The 10,815-nt window shown below is 45.2% G+C and overlaps 1 non-coding gene across 1 annotated transcript; it reads left to right on the top strand.

Moving 5' to 3' along the window:
- Positions 1-10,023: 10,023 nt before the first annotated feature.
- On the top strand, positions 10,024-10,145 carry LOC117200843 (small nucleolar RNA SNORA26). Its single transcript, XR_004482568.1, has one exon. It is a non-coding gene; the product is annotated as a small nucleolar RNA SNORA26 (small nucleolar RNA).
- The last annotated feature ends 670 nt before the right edge of the window (positions 10,146-10,815 follow it).

Consider the following 10,815-nt stretch of genomic DNA (forward strand, 5'->3'; position numbering starts at 1 on the left):
CACGTTAGCAGCGACAGAGTAGTCCCTTCTCAGGTGAATGAGGCAAGGAGCAGAGGCATGTAAGACAGGCGGGGCAACTGTCATGCAAATGGACGAAACCCCGGGAAGGTGCTACTCAGCCGGCGGGCGTAATCCTACCTTTAGCGAACGTGAACGCGGGGAAAGCCGTAAAGCAGGCTGCGGGAAGCTGCAAAGCAGGCGCGGGGAAGCCGCAAAGTAGGCGTCGCAAACATACCTCTGATCAGGAAGCCGGCGGAGCTACTAGGCCGTGGCCCAAACGTACCGTTGCGGATTCGACTCACGGTAAGAGCAGTGTCACGGGGTGGACGTACGTTATAACAAAATAGCTTGAACCGAGGAGGTCAACGGAAGGCCCGGACCAGCAATCGCGGTTCACGATAGTAAGCAGAGAATTGCAAACTACCCCGTTAAGCTTAAGCACAAAGCAAAGTTTATTTAAGCATAGGTACACTCTGGGAGGGGGAGAGAGAAGGCGGGAGGAGGGGGAGGGGGAGGGGGAGGGGGAGGAGGGGAAGGGGGGGAGAGAGAGAGAGAGAGAGGGAGAGAGAGGGAGTGAGTAGGCTGTTTCTGAGAGCGGGCTGTTTCAGCGAAGTGAAGCAAGGCCAAAGCAAATTTTATCGACCCAGAGGTACACTCTAAGAGGGAGAGAGAGCGGGCTGTTTCTGCGAATGGAAAACAGCATTCCTATACACGCTTAATGGTGCTTTTAAGGAGCATTTTGCAGGGAGGCGGGGGTGAGTGACAGGGGATCATTATTTGATTGACAGTCCCGAGCTATGTAACAAGTTTACTGCTGCGCATGCTCTCACCCTTGAATCGCTAAGAAACGCCCACGGGGTGGGGGTGGGGCGGCAAAACCACATGTAGATTTTTTTATAATTATGGTATAATGAGTTTGGGTTTACTATAGGTTATACGCCTGTCTGGTCTGGGCATGCGCAGCCGGGGGACCTCCCCTTGTGTTACTGTGCCCCTCTATTATCAGGATAAACTGCCCACCACACGACCATAGTTTTACCTGTCTGGGTGGTGTCAAGGGAGAGTCCCCAGATGACTGCGTGTGTGACTTGATTTCGTCTTGGTTTTCTCACCACTGTCACCTCCTTGCTGCTAATGTCTAACTACCTAACAAAAGTACTACTTCCACCTAGGTATATCAGGTTATAAATTAAGCAGAGGATAATATTTGTAAGAGACAGCCAGATATAACCAGAACTCATCGATGCTTGTGTTAATACAACATATGGAATAATTGTAGTTATGTGTGTGAATAAATTGGTCCTCAGGTTCTCTACCAGGTTTCATCCGTATCCTTTGATGAATCCTCTCTGGCATCTTCAGCATCCATGGCAACAATGAAACACATAAGCCAATATCATACCATGAAGAGCTGGCAAGGTAGGGCATTTGGGGGCATTTAGTACACTTAAAATTCATACCATATCCTTTAAGACATCAGTTAAAATTTTGTGAACTGACTGTTTTGCTCAAGATCAACATATCTACCATTTTGAGCATGTACTTATATATTAGGCACCTTAACTATGTAATTGCAGTGAATCCTAACAGCAATATTATTATCTCCATCTTATTTATGAGGAAGCTGAGAAGATGTAATTTGCTTGAAGGCACACAGCTAGCAAATAACAGAGCCAGGATTCAAAGCTGAGCCTGTCCGGCTCCAAAACTCAGTCAGACTCACATCCTTATACACTCCCACTCCGACTGTACTAAAGCAAGTGTCCCCCCCATCCCCCCACCAACCTTTTTATTTTTTCTTTGCCATTTTGATACATTCATTTGCAGTGGGTTAAACTGGCTTTTTACGTAGACTTTGTTTGTTAATGGATGTTAATACTTCTGTTCTAGAACTAGCTTTCCCTCCGGGGGCCCAGGAACATTTCAAAGCCACATTGAGCAGTAACAAATATTTTCCTTAACAAATTTCTCACCTAGTCATAAAGTGATTGTGGATGTTGCCAGTGTATATTTGTGTTTACATCCTGACTGTGAGCATTAGGGCAGGAAAACATCAAAGTTTTGTGGGTGACAAAGAATCACCTCTGATCTTCACTTCAAAGACAACCAAACAAATAAAAAAAGCCCTTCCCATCAACACCTTTGGGATTAATGTCAATTAAGCTTTCTCCTCAACTTGTCTATACAAGTATGCACGTTATAATGAATGAAGCTTGTTAAGAAACCATAAACCTCCTCTAAAATGGCAGTAAAATACCTACAGCACACACATAATTTTTCCTGATTATAAGAATTTTAGTAAATGGACCCTTTTTATGCCTTAGCCCTGATTCTCTAACCCCAATTTTAAAAAAGTGCCAATAAGGCCCCATCAAAAAGAGGGATGAGTGCTGTTTCTAAGCCCCCAAATCTAAACTGACATTTTCTGTAACATCTGCAGAACTTTCCTTCCTCTGCTGAGCCCACATCTAACTACTCCTCTTCGCCTGAGCACAAACTCAGCTTCACAAAGCCTTTTGTTCTGGATCTGGAACTTGTTCAAAATTCTCAAGTCTCAAGTCAGAATGGCCATCATCAAAATATCTACAAACAATAAATGCTGAAGAGGGTGTGGAGAAAAGGGAACCCTCCTACACTATTGGTAGGAATGTAAATTGATACAGCCACTATGGAGAACAGTATGGAGGTTCCTTAAAGAACTAAAAATAGAGCTACCATATGACCCAGCAATACCACTCCTGGGCATATATCCAGAGAAAACCATGGTTCAAAAGGATACATGCACCCCAATGTTCATTGCAGCACTGTTTACAATAGCCAACGCATGGAAGCAACCTAAATGTCCATTGACAGAGGAATGGATAAAGAAGATGTGGTACATATATACAATGGAATACTACTCAGCCATTAAAAAGAATGAAATAATGCCATTTGCAGCAACATAGATGGATCTGGAGATTACCATACTAAATGAAGCAAATCAGAGAAAGACAAAGATCATATGATATTGCTAATATGTGGAATCTAAAAAAAAAATTATACAAGTGAACTTATTTACAAAATAGAAGCAGACTTAGAGAACCAACTTATGGTTACTTATGGTTACCGGGGTGGGGAGGGAATAGTGGGGGGGAGGGATAGTTAGGGAGCATGGAACTGACATGTACACACTGCTATTTTTTTTTTTTTTTTTTTGCGGTACGTGAGCCTCTCACTGTTGTGGCCTCTCCCGTTGCGGAGCACAGGCTCCGGACGCGCAAGCTCAGTGGCCATGGCTCACGGGCCCAGCCGTTCCACGGCATGTGGGATCTTCCTGGACCGGGGCACGAACCCGTATCCCCTGCATCGGCAGGGGGACTCTCAACCACTGCGCCACCAGGGAAGCCCCACACTGCTATTTTTAAACAAGGACCTACTGTAAAAAAAAATAGAAATTTAAAAGTTAAAAAAAATTCTCAAGCCTACCTCCACCTCCATCTCTTCTGGGACATGGCAACCTGAGGAAGGAGGCCCTGCTCCTGGAACTCTTCTGGGGCTGGTTTTGTGTCTCATTTCTGTCTCCACAGTGCCCGGTGCTACCTCGACCACATCACTTACTGTCTGACCATCATCCATGAACTCTTGGAGAACCAGGACTATGTTTGGATCATCTTTGTATCCCAGGCACGTAGCCCAGTGCTCAACACAGCTGGTGCTCAGTTAGTGCCTGTTGCCCAATTAAGTGCATAAATGGAAGTGAGACCACCCTTCACCCATGAGGCTGAAATGAGAGTCCCCAGGAGTCTGGGGAAGGAGAAAGAGAACCCCTAGCGGTATATGTCATCTGGAGCAAGGACAGGCAGTTGGAGGATGTGATGCAGAAAGGTCAGAGGGAGGCAGAGGAAGTACACTTAGTAAGTAGAAAGGGGCTCATGAGGCACAGGCTAAGTTGAGGTAGATGATGAATGACAGCCGTTACTGGGCACACGCTAGAGCTTCAGGCCCCAGAGGGCTGATACCATTTTCCTTGTAATCAGTGTCGATGATAGATGCTATCCTTTTTAACTCTTCCCATCCAGAAGTGTTTGGCTGGGATTCTGTATTTCTGTATTATATATTTATGTGAGGTCTATGCTAATGTGGTAGTTCCCTCCTTTGTGTGATAAATGCTTAAAAGCTTCCTCAGTTGTGTACACTCATGACCTTCATGATGGGTCTGCCCAAAAAGGAGCTTGGTAAGACCCTCAGGCTGGATCAGATTACCTGTAAGTAGTCTATTATTGAATTTGATTAAGGGCATTATGAAATAACTTAAAATGGTTTTTAAACATTTTCAGTTAAAATGCCCTGAATTTAATAATTCATTCAGTCAACAAATATGTGTTGAGCTTCAAGTGTGTGTTAGCTACTATGTTAGATCTAAGGAGATGGCCTCGTACAGCCCACAGTCTTAGTTAAAATTAAAGTAGGAAAAGTATATGTAAAAATGTTGCACTTTTCCCATTCCCTCTATACTTCTACAGCCACTGCCATGAAGAATACGGAAGACTGTGAACACAAGCAAAAGACAGAATATCCATTATTTTACATTTCGTCTGGGTTCTGGCATCTATAAAACGGGTGATTTCTCCTCTGAGTTTCTGAAATAAGATAAGACTTGATATGGGAGAATTTTATGAATATGGATTCATTTTCTTCATTGTGTAAAATTCATCTCAGAGTCCACATAACAAACATTAATAATAGCATGGCCAGAAGCACAAAGCAAATATGTTACATGGACTCAGTTGCAGTAAACAGAATTCACATCAGCAGCTGCAGCTCAGCTGGTCTCAGAGCCCTGGAGGTAGGGAGAGGCTGCCCCTTCCTGCTCTGCTCCTCCTTCAAACTCATCCAGGAGAGAAGCCCTTCCTTCCCTGGGGAAGAGGAAGGAAGGGAGCAGAGACAGACAAGCATGTTATTCTACTAGAAATACCTCCACCTGGAACCTATAGGCATAGGGAATTAGGCACTTCCCACTAACCAGCTATGTATTTTGAAATAGTTGATTTCGTTCCTTATGATTCTGACCTAGATTCTGTCTTTCAGAAACAAGTAAATCATAATGTGTATCTGACCTAATTGCTGAAATAAGGACTGCGTTCTCCTACAGTGATGTAGACCAGTAACCATTGCCTAGGATGGACAAGATACTTTCTGACTAGTCAGAGCTCTGCAAAAGCACCACGTTTAAGAATTTTTCTTCCTTCATGTACCATCAATCCCAGGCCTGCGGCATCATATTGGGATTGATGGAAAGATCTCAGAGTGATCAACAATCATTCTAAAGCACATTATCACAAACTTCTCAACTGGCTTGACATGTAAACACGTGGACCATATCCTGACACGCCAACTTATTTCTGGCATGTTTTTTCCAGCAAGCTAGCCTCATTCAACATGGCTTTAATAATGTATTTCAGTCTTACTAATCTTACTGAAAATAACAGTTTTGAAAAAACAAATCGACCTCAATTTATAAGGCAACCCTTTCACTTCCTACTGTTTTGATTATCACTTGAAAGATTTATCTTATTCTCCTTTTGTTTAAATTTGGATACTGGAATTTTAAAGAGCAGCTGATAAAGTACATATTCCAGACTTTAAAGTTTTAGCCTAATATTAACTCGTCAGAAAAAAAAATCCAGCAGATTTTCATTTTTCATGAAAATATAGCAATAAAAAGGTATCTGCAGTTACAAAACAGGTCAAGGTCATTTGTGGCTCTCATTAATCCTGCCCCTCCTGTGAAAAAGGCTAAAAGCATTGCCTACATTTTGCAGATGGAAAAAAAGCAGGTTCCATCTTGCTCTGGGTATAATAGCAAAGCCTGTGTGTGGTAGAGCCAGAAATAGAAGCTGGAGGGATTTGTGTTCCTTTTCTGATGTAGAACAGGACTCATCTGAAGCAGTCTCATTAAATTGTGCTACTGAAGAAGCAGGTCTGGCTCTTCACTCCATTTTCTTTAATAGAATTAAATAGTCCATTTTTTGCTGTACTTTCAATTGGATACCTTATGCTAATTAGTTTAACTGGCCAAATATAATTTATATACTACTTTCATAGAGTACATTGGATGCTAAGCATAATGGATGTTGACTAAAAATATATATTCACAACCTAAAAGTTGAGAGTTATGTATTATTTGGTGGAAATTTTTAGGACTTCAAGCCCGGGAGGTAGCAGCATCTCAAGTAACCCTGAGAGAACTGCTCCAAGGAGGCGAGGTAAGGGCCAGGACATATAGGAGTTTTGCAACAAAGGGCAGGTAGTCTGAATGTCAAAAGATTATTGTAAATTAAAGAAAACCAGATGTCTCAAGTTAAGGAATTTAGCGCTTTTCTATGCATAGGAAGATGCAAGAATCTGGGCTCACTGAAATCATTCCTTTGATATGCACCTCAGCTCTCCGGGCCAGTATCCAGTGTTTTCACATCGGTGTTTCCTCAGGACTCACCATAGGGAGTGGCTGCAGTCTGATGGCTGCTAGATGGCAGGTATTCTTTTCCTTCTTGAGTTCCCTTGGGGCTCACCAGGTTACCTTCGGCTGCGGCTGCAATCGCTGATGACTGTGACATCCTTTATTTACTGACATGGCAGGCAATACTCCATTTCTCATGAATAACATGTAATTATTTTAAAGAGCACTTTTTTTTTTAAAGAAAAAGCAATATTTAAAATCCAGTATAATCAAATACTATAGGACAGCAAGTACCATTGTTCAGGTTCAGCTGGTCAACGTGCAACTTCTAATATGGCTATCAACATAATTCTAGATTTTCTCAAGAGTTCTAATTGAAATTCCACAATCACTCTTAGGGAAAAGCACCTTCAAAGTTACAGAAATTGAGAATTCCATGCTGCCATCCTGTGTCCACCATTTGGCCATTGCAGCTATGATTTCAGTTTCCTTCCCTAAGGTTATGTTTGTGTACACGTGTTGGGGAGGAACCTGACCCACTGTTTGGATGTGCTCACAATTCCTAATATGTTTACCAGCCACCTAAACTATTAGAGTGGCAGGAGAACAGCTCTCAAAAAATATTAGCAATATGTGGGTCCTCTGGTACAAAATGAGAAATCGTGTACCCAGTAGGTGGCTGAAAGGAGTAAATAAGCTAATCTGTGTAGAGCAGTTTAAGGAGTTCAGAGCATGTAGTGAGTGGGCAATAAAGGTTAGCTCTTATTGTCTTCAACATGCTGGCCTGAACACATGCCAGCCTTGCAAACATCAACTTTTACTGATCTGCATGTATACAACACATTGTTAATGAGCATTAATATATGGGCAATTTTGTGGTCTACAAGTTCTGGCAGCCACCAGCATCTCCAGATAACCCCGCCCTCCACACCCCAGTCCCCTACCCCCAAGCCCAGTTTATATCATGCCTATCCTGCATCTCTCTCCATCCCCATCCCTTGGCTTTTTGTGCAGAAATCACAGCAGCCTTCGTACATTCCCATCAATGCACTGAGCTCCTTCCTGGAGCCCACACTCTGCACATGCTCTTCCCTCTACGTGGAACTAAACCCCAGGCTCCTCTGCTTTGCCTCATAAACTCATCTTCAATTTTCTGCTTAATCACCCCTTCCTCAACCTCACAGCTGAGTCTCTGACCTCCATCTTAGCTCTTAAGTGGTAATTTCACATTTTAAAAATGTGATTCTTGTATTAATATGTTTTACCCACTAGACTAAAAGTTCCACATGGGCAAGGTCCATGATTTGTTCTGTTTGTTTTTCTTTTTCTTACTATCTGTGTACCTCTAGGTCTACCACAGGGCTTGGCATATGGTAGTTCTCAATACACATGAGTTCTATAAATGAATAAACACAGCCCAACAGGAGGCAATTCCTTCCAAGGACTGCATTTCTCTCTTTCCACTTTATTTCACAATCACTGTTCCCCTCACCCCTGGCTTTACTCAGCTGTACTGTGAAAACACTCATGTTTTGGAAGGTAAAAATAGCTTGGGGAAAATAAAAGGTAATTTAGAAGGGAGAGGGAGGAAAAGAGACATCAATGAAATAAACAGAGTTATAAATGGGGCAGTGAATCAGCATAAGCAAAGGGCAGTGTGAATAGTGGTTACACCCATTTCTTGAGCCAGACTGAAGAGCAAAAGAGAGAGAAATTTGAAGAGGCAGGAGATAAAAAATAAATAGCCTGGGAGGGCTGAGGAAGCCAATAGGACTGGAGCCCAGACCAGAGCAGTGGGATTGGTGCTGCTCTGGGGGAAGGGTTCCCCCCAGCTGAGAGAACACTGGGAAGGATAAAGCAGGCTGCAGGCCTATTCAGGGCTGGGAGAGGAAACCTGGGAATCTGAAGAGTTTGAAGACCACTATCCCATCCCCATGACAGTTAGCCTCCTTCCCAAGCAGCCTCTCACTAGTGACTGCCACCAGGACTGTGGACCATGTGTCCTGCAGCCCAGGGCCATTGTCCTTGTCCATCTTGGTCCCCTCTGCAATATGGATCCAAATAGGACCCTACTCGGGATCTCTGGTAAAGAGCCTTCCATCATATTTAGTTATTTCTACAGTGAAATATATTTTCCAAAGCAGCACAGTAACGCTAGTCATGATAAGTTTTGCTTCTTTGTTTCTTAGTGCCATAAGGGGCATTTGTTCACAGCAAAGACTACTGTCTCTATCTTTAGTTTTCCAAGTTGTAATAAAATACTTAGGTTTTTCTCCTTATCACTTACTACCCTACGACATTTTATTTTTACATCTTGATTCTGTTTTTGTTCTCCACTAGAATGTCAAAGGCCTTTGTTTCGCCTTTTTAAAGACTAGAAGGGTGCATGGCACGTAGTAGGCACTCAAAATAAATTAAACTGTGGCATAGGAACGAGCAGCTCAGCATTCTAGGGGGTTGTGCGACCGGGAGCCCTGGACCAGGCGCTAACCTGAGGAGAGGATACAGGAGAAGGCCTCGCTAGGAGAGTTCTTGTGGAAGGAACGTTGGCCTGGGAGAACCAGATGCACGAGGGCTAAGGCCTGGGGAAGCGCCAGATAAATCCGGTTTCCGCGCGCGGACTTCCTGAGGCTCCAAAAAGCACGCTCGGCTCACAGTCAGCTAGCTCTCCCGCCGCAGCCAAAGTCGAAAGGCCGGGGGCCCCGCCCCTCTCGGCCAGAAACTTCCCTGGGATTGGTTGCCTACCCCACGGCCCTCCTCCCGTCCTGCCCCCTCCCCAACCGTCCCGGGGGTTGGCTGCCCGCCCCGCAGCCCTCCTCCAGGTCCCGCCCCACCTGCTGGGTCTCCGCGGGTCGTGGGTCTCTTTGTCCCATGGAGTTGGGTGGTGAGTGTTACCCTAGTGTGCGGTCTCTTGGCCTCTTGCGGCGGGGAGGGTTCCCGGCCGGTCCGCGGGCCCGGGTGGGGCTGGGCTCGCCTCGCGTCCCCTCGAGCTTTGCCCACCCGGAGCTCCGCTGCTCCCGGCGGCCAGAACGCAGGAGTAGAGCAGCCCTCGGCGGTCCGGGGAGGGGTGGGAGGGAGGGGACGGCAGTGCCCGTCCCGGGGCCGCGCGAAGCACACACACTGCGCCCAGCCTCCCGGAGGCTTCCCGGCCTGCTGGCCCGCGCGTGGTAACAAGTTTAGGCTTTGCTTCCCCAGGGCGCAGCCACGGCTACTTTGCAGCGGGTTCGGGCGAGGCCCAGCCAGCGGCGGCAACAGCGGGTCTCGGACCGACCGTGAGCCTGGGGAGTTTGTCTCCAACGACTGCGGGTGCAGCGGCCTGAGTTCTAAGCGCAGGTATGTGCCTGTCTTTGAGTGAAATGAAATGACGCGGGCTCGAGCACGTGGTCAGTGACTACTGGAGGATTCCCAAGCACGTGTTTCCGCCTCTCCTTTAACAAAGGAAACGGACGTTCACAAGCAGAACAGCTGCTTCTAGTGGGTTTTCAGACTCGGTTAAAGAAACTGCTGAGGTCCACGGACGTTGACGAGAGAGGAATGCAGGAAATTGTAGAGAACCCTGTGAAAAACCCAAATCACCCTTTCTTGTGCCCTTTTAAGGTTGACGCAGTGCCTTAAGAGGCTAATACAGAAGGGTAAAGAAAGTCTCCATAAAACCCAGAGAAGAGATTGTAGAACTCCTCTTTGGATCCTGTCTGGAGTCACAGCTGAACCAGAAGAAAATTTCCTTTCATTGTGAGCACCTTTGTGATATTTTTACACAGCTCCGAGCAGAAGCGATGGATTCAAACTTAACCTTAGCATTGATAGTACAAGTGTTGGTATTTGTCATTGAAGGCAGGGACAACCCACTAGAATGATATAAAGACTATAAATTGAGAACATCTAAATGCACCAGCTGACAAAGGTCATAAAGCCTCCAGAGTCACACTTCACCGGGTGGAAACAAGAGTTACCTCCTCCTGTCATGAAATATCTCAGGGTATGCAAAAACTCACCCCAAATGCTTTGACTCAATTTTGTCCATCCCTCTCCCAAAGATGAACGATTATGCAAATCTTTGTGGGTAGCTGGCTCTTGCCACCAGTGGATTACCAACTTCGCTGCCCCTGCCAAACCCTTATATGCCTTCCTCCCAGATACACTACAGAATCCTTTACTGAAGCATTGAAATTCACATTGTCCATCTCCTAGCCCTCAGATTACTCAGTTTTGACAAACCTTTCCACCTATATTGCCATGAGAAGAGTGGGATAGATGCAGGTATTCCAGGACCACCTTTTCCCTTTCACATACACCCCATAGAATATTTCTCATGTCAGTTGGACCCTATGGGATCAGACATGCCCCTGTGCCTAAGTACATTAACTTGGCTGCCA

This window comes from Orcinus orca, chromosome 4 (assembly GCF_937001465.1).
Source record: "Orcinus orca chromosome 4, mOrcOrc1.1, whole genome shotgun sequence".
Classification (NCBI taxonomy): domain Eukaryota; kingdom Metazoa; phylum Chordata; class Mammalia; order Artiodactyla; family Delphinidae; genus Orcinus; species Orcinus orca.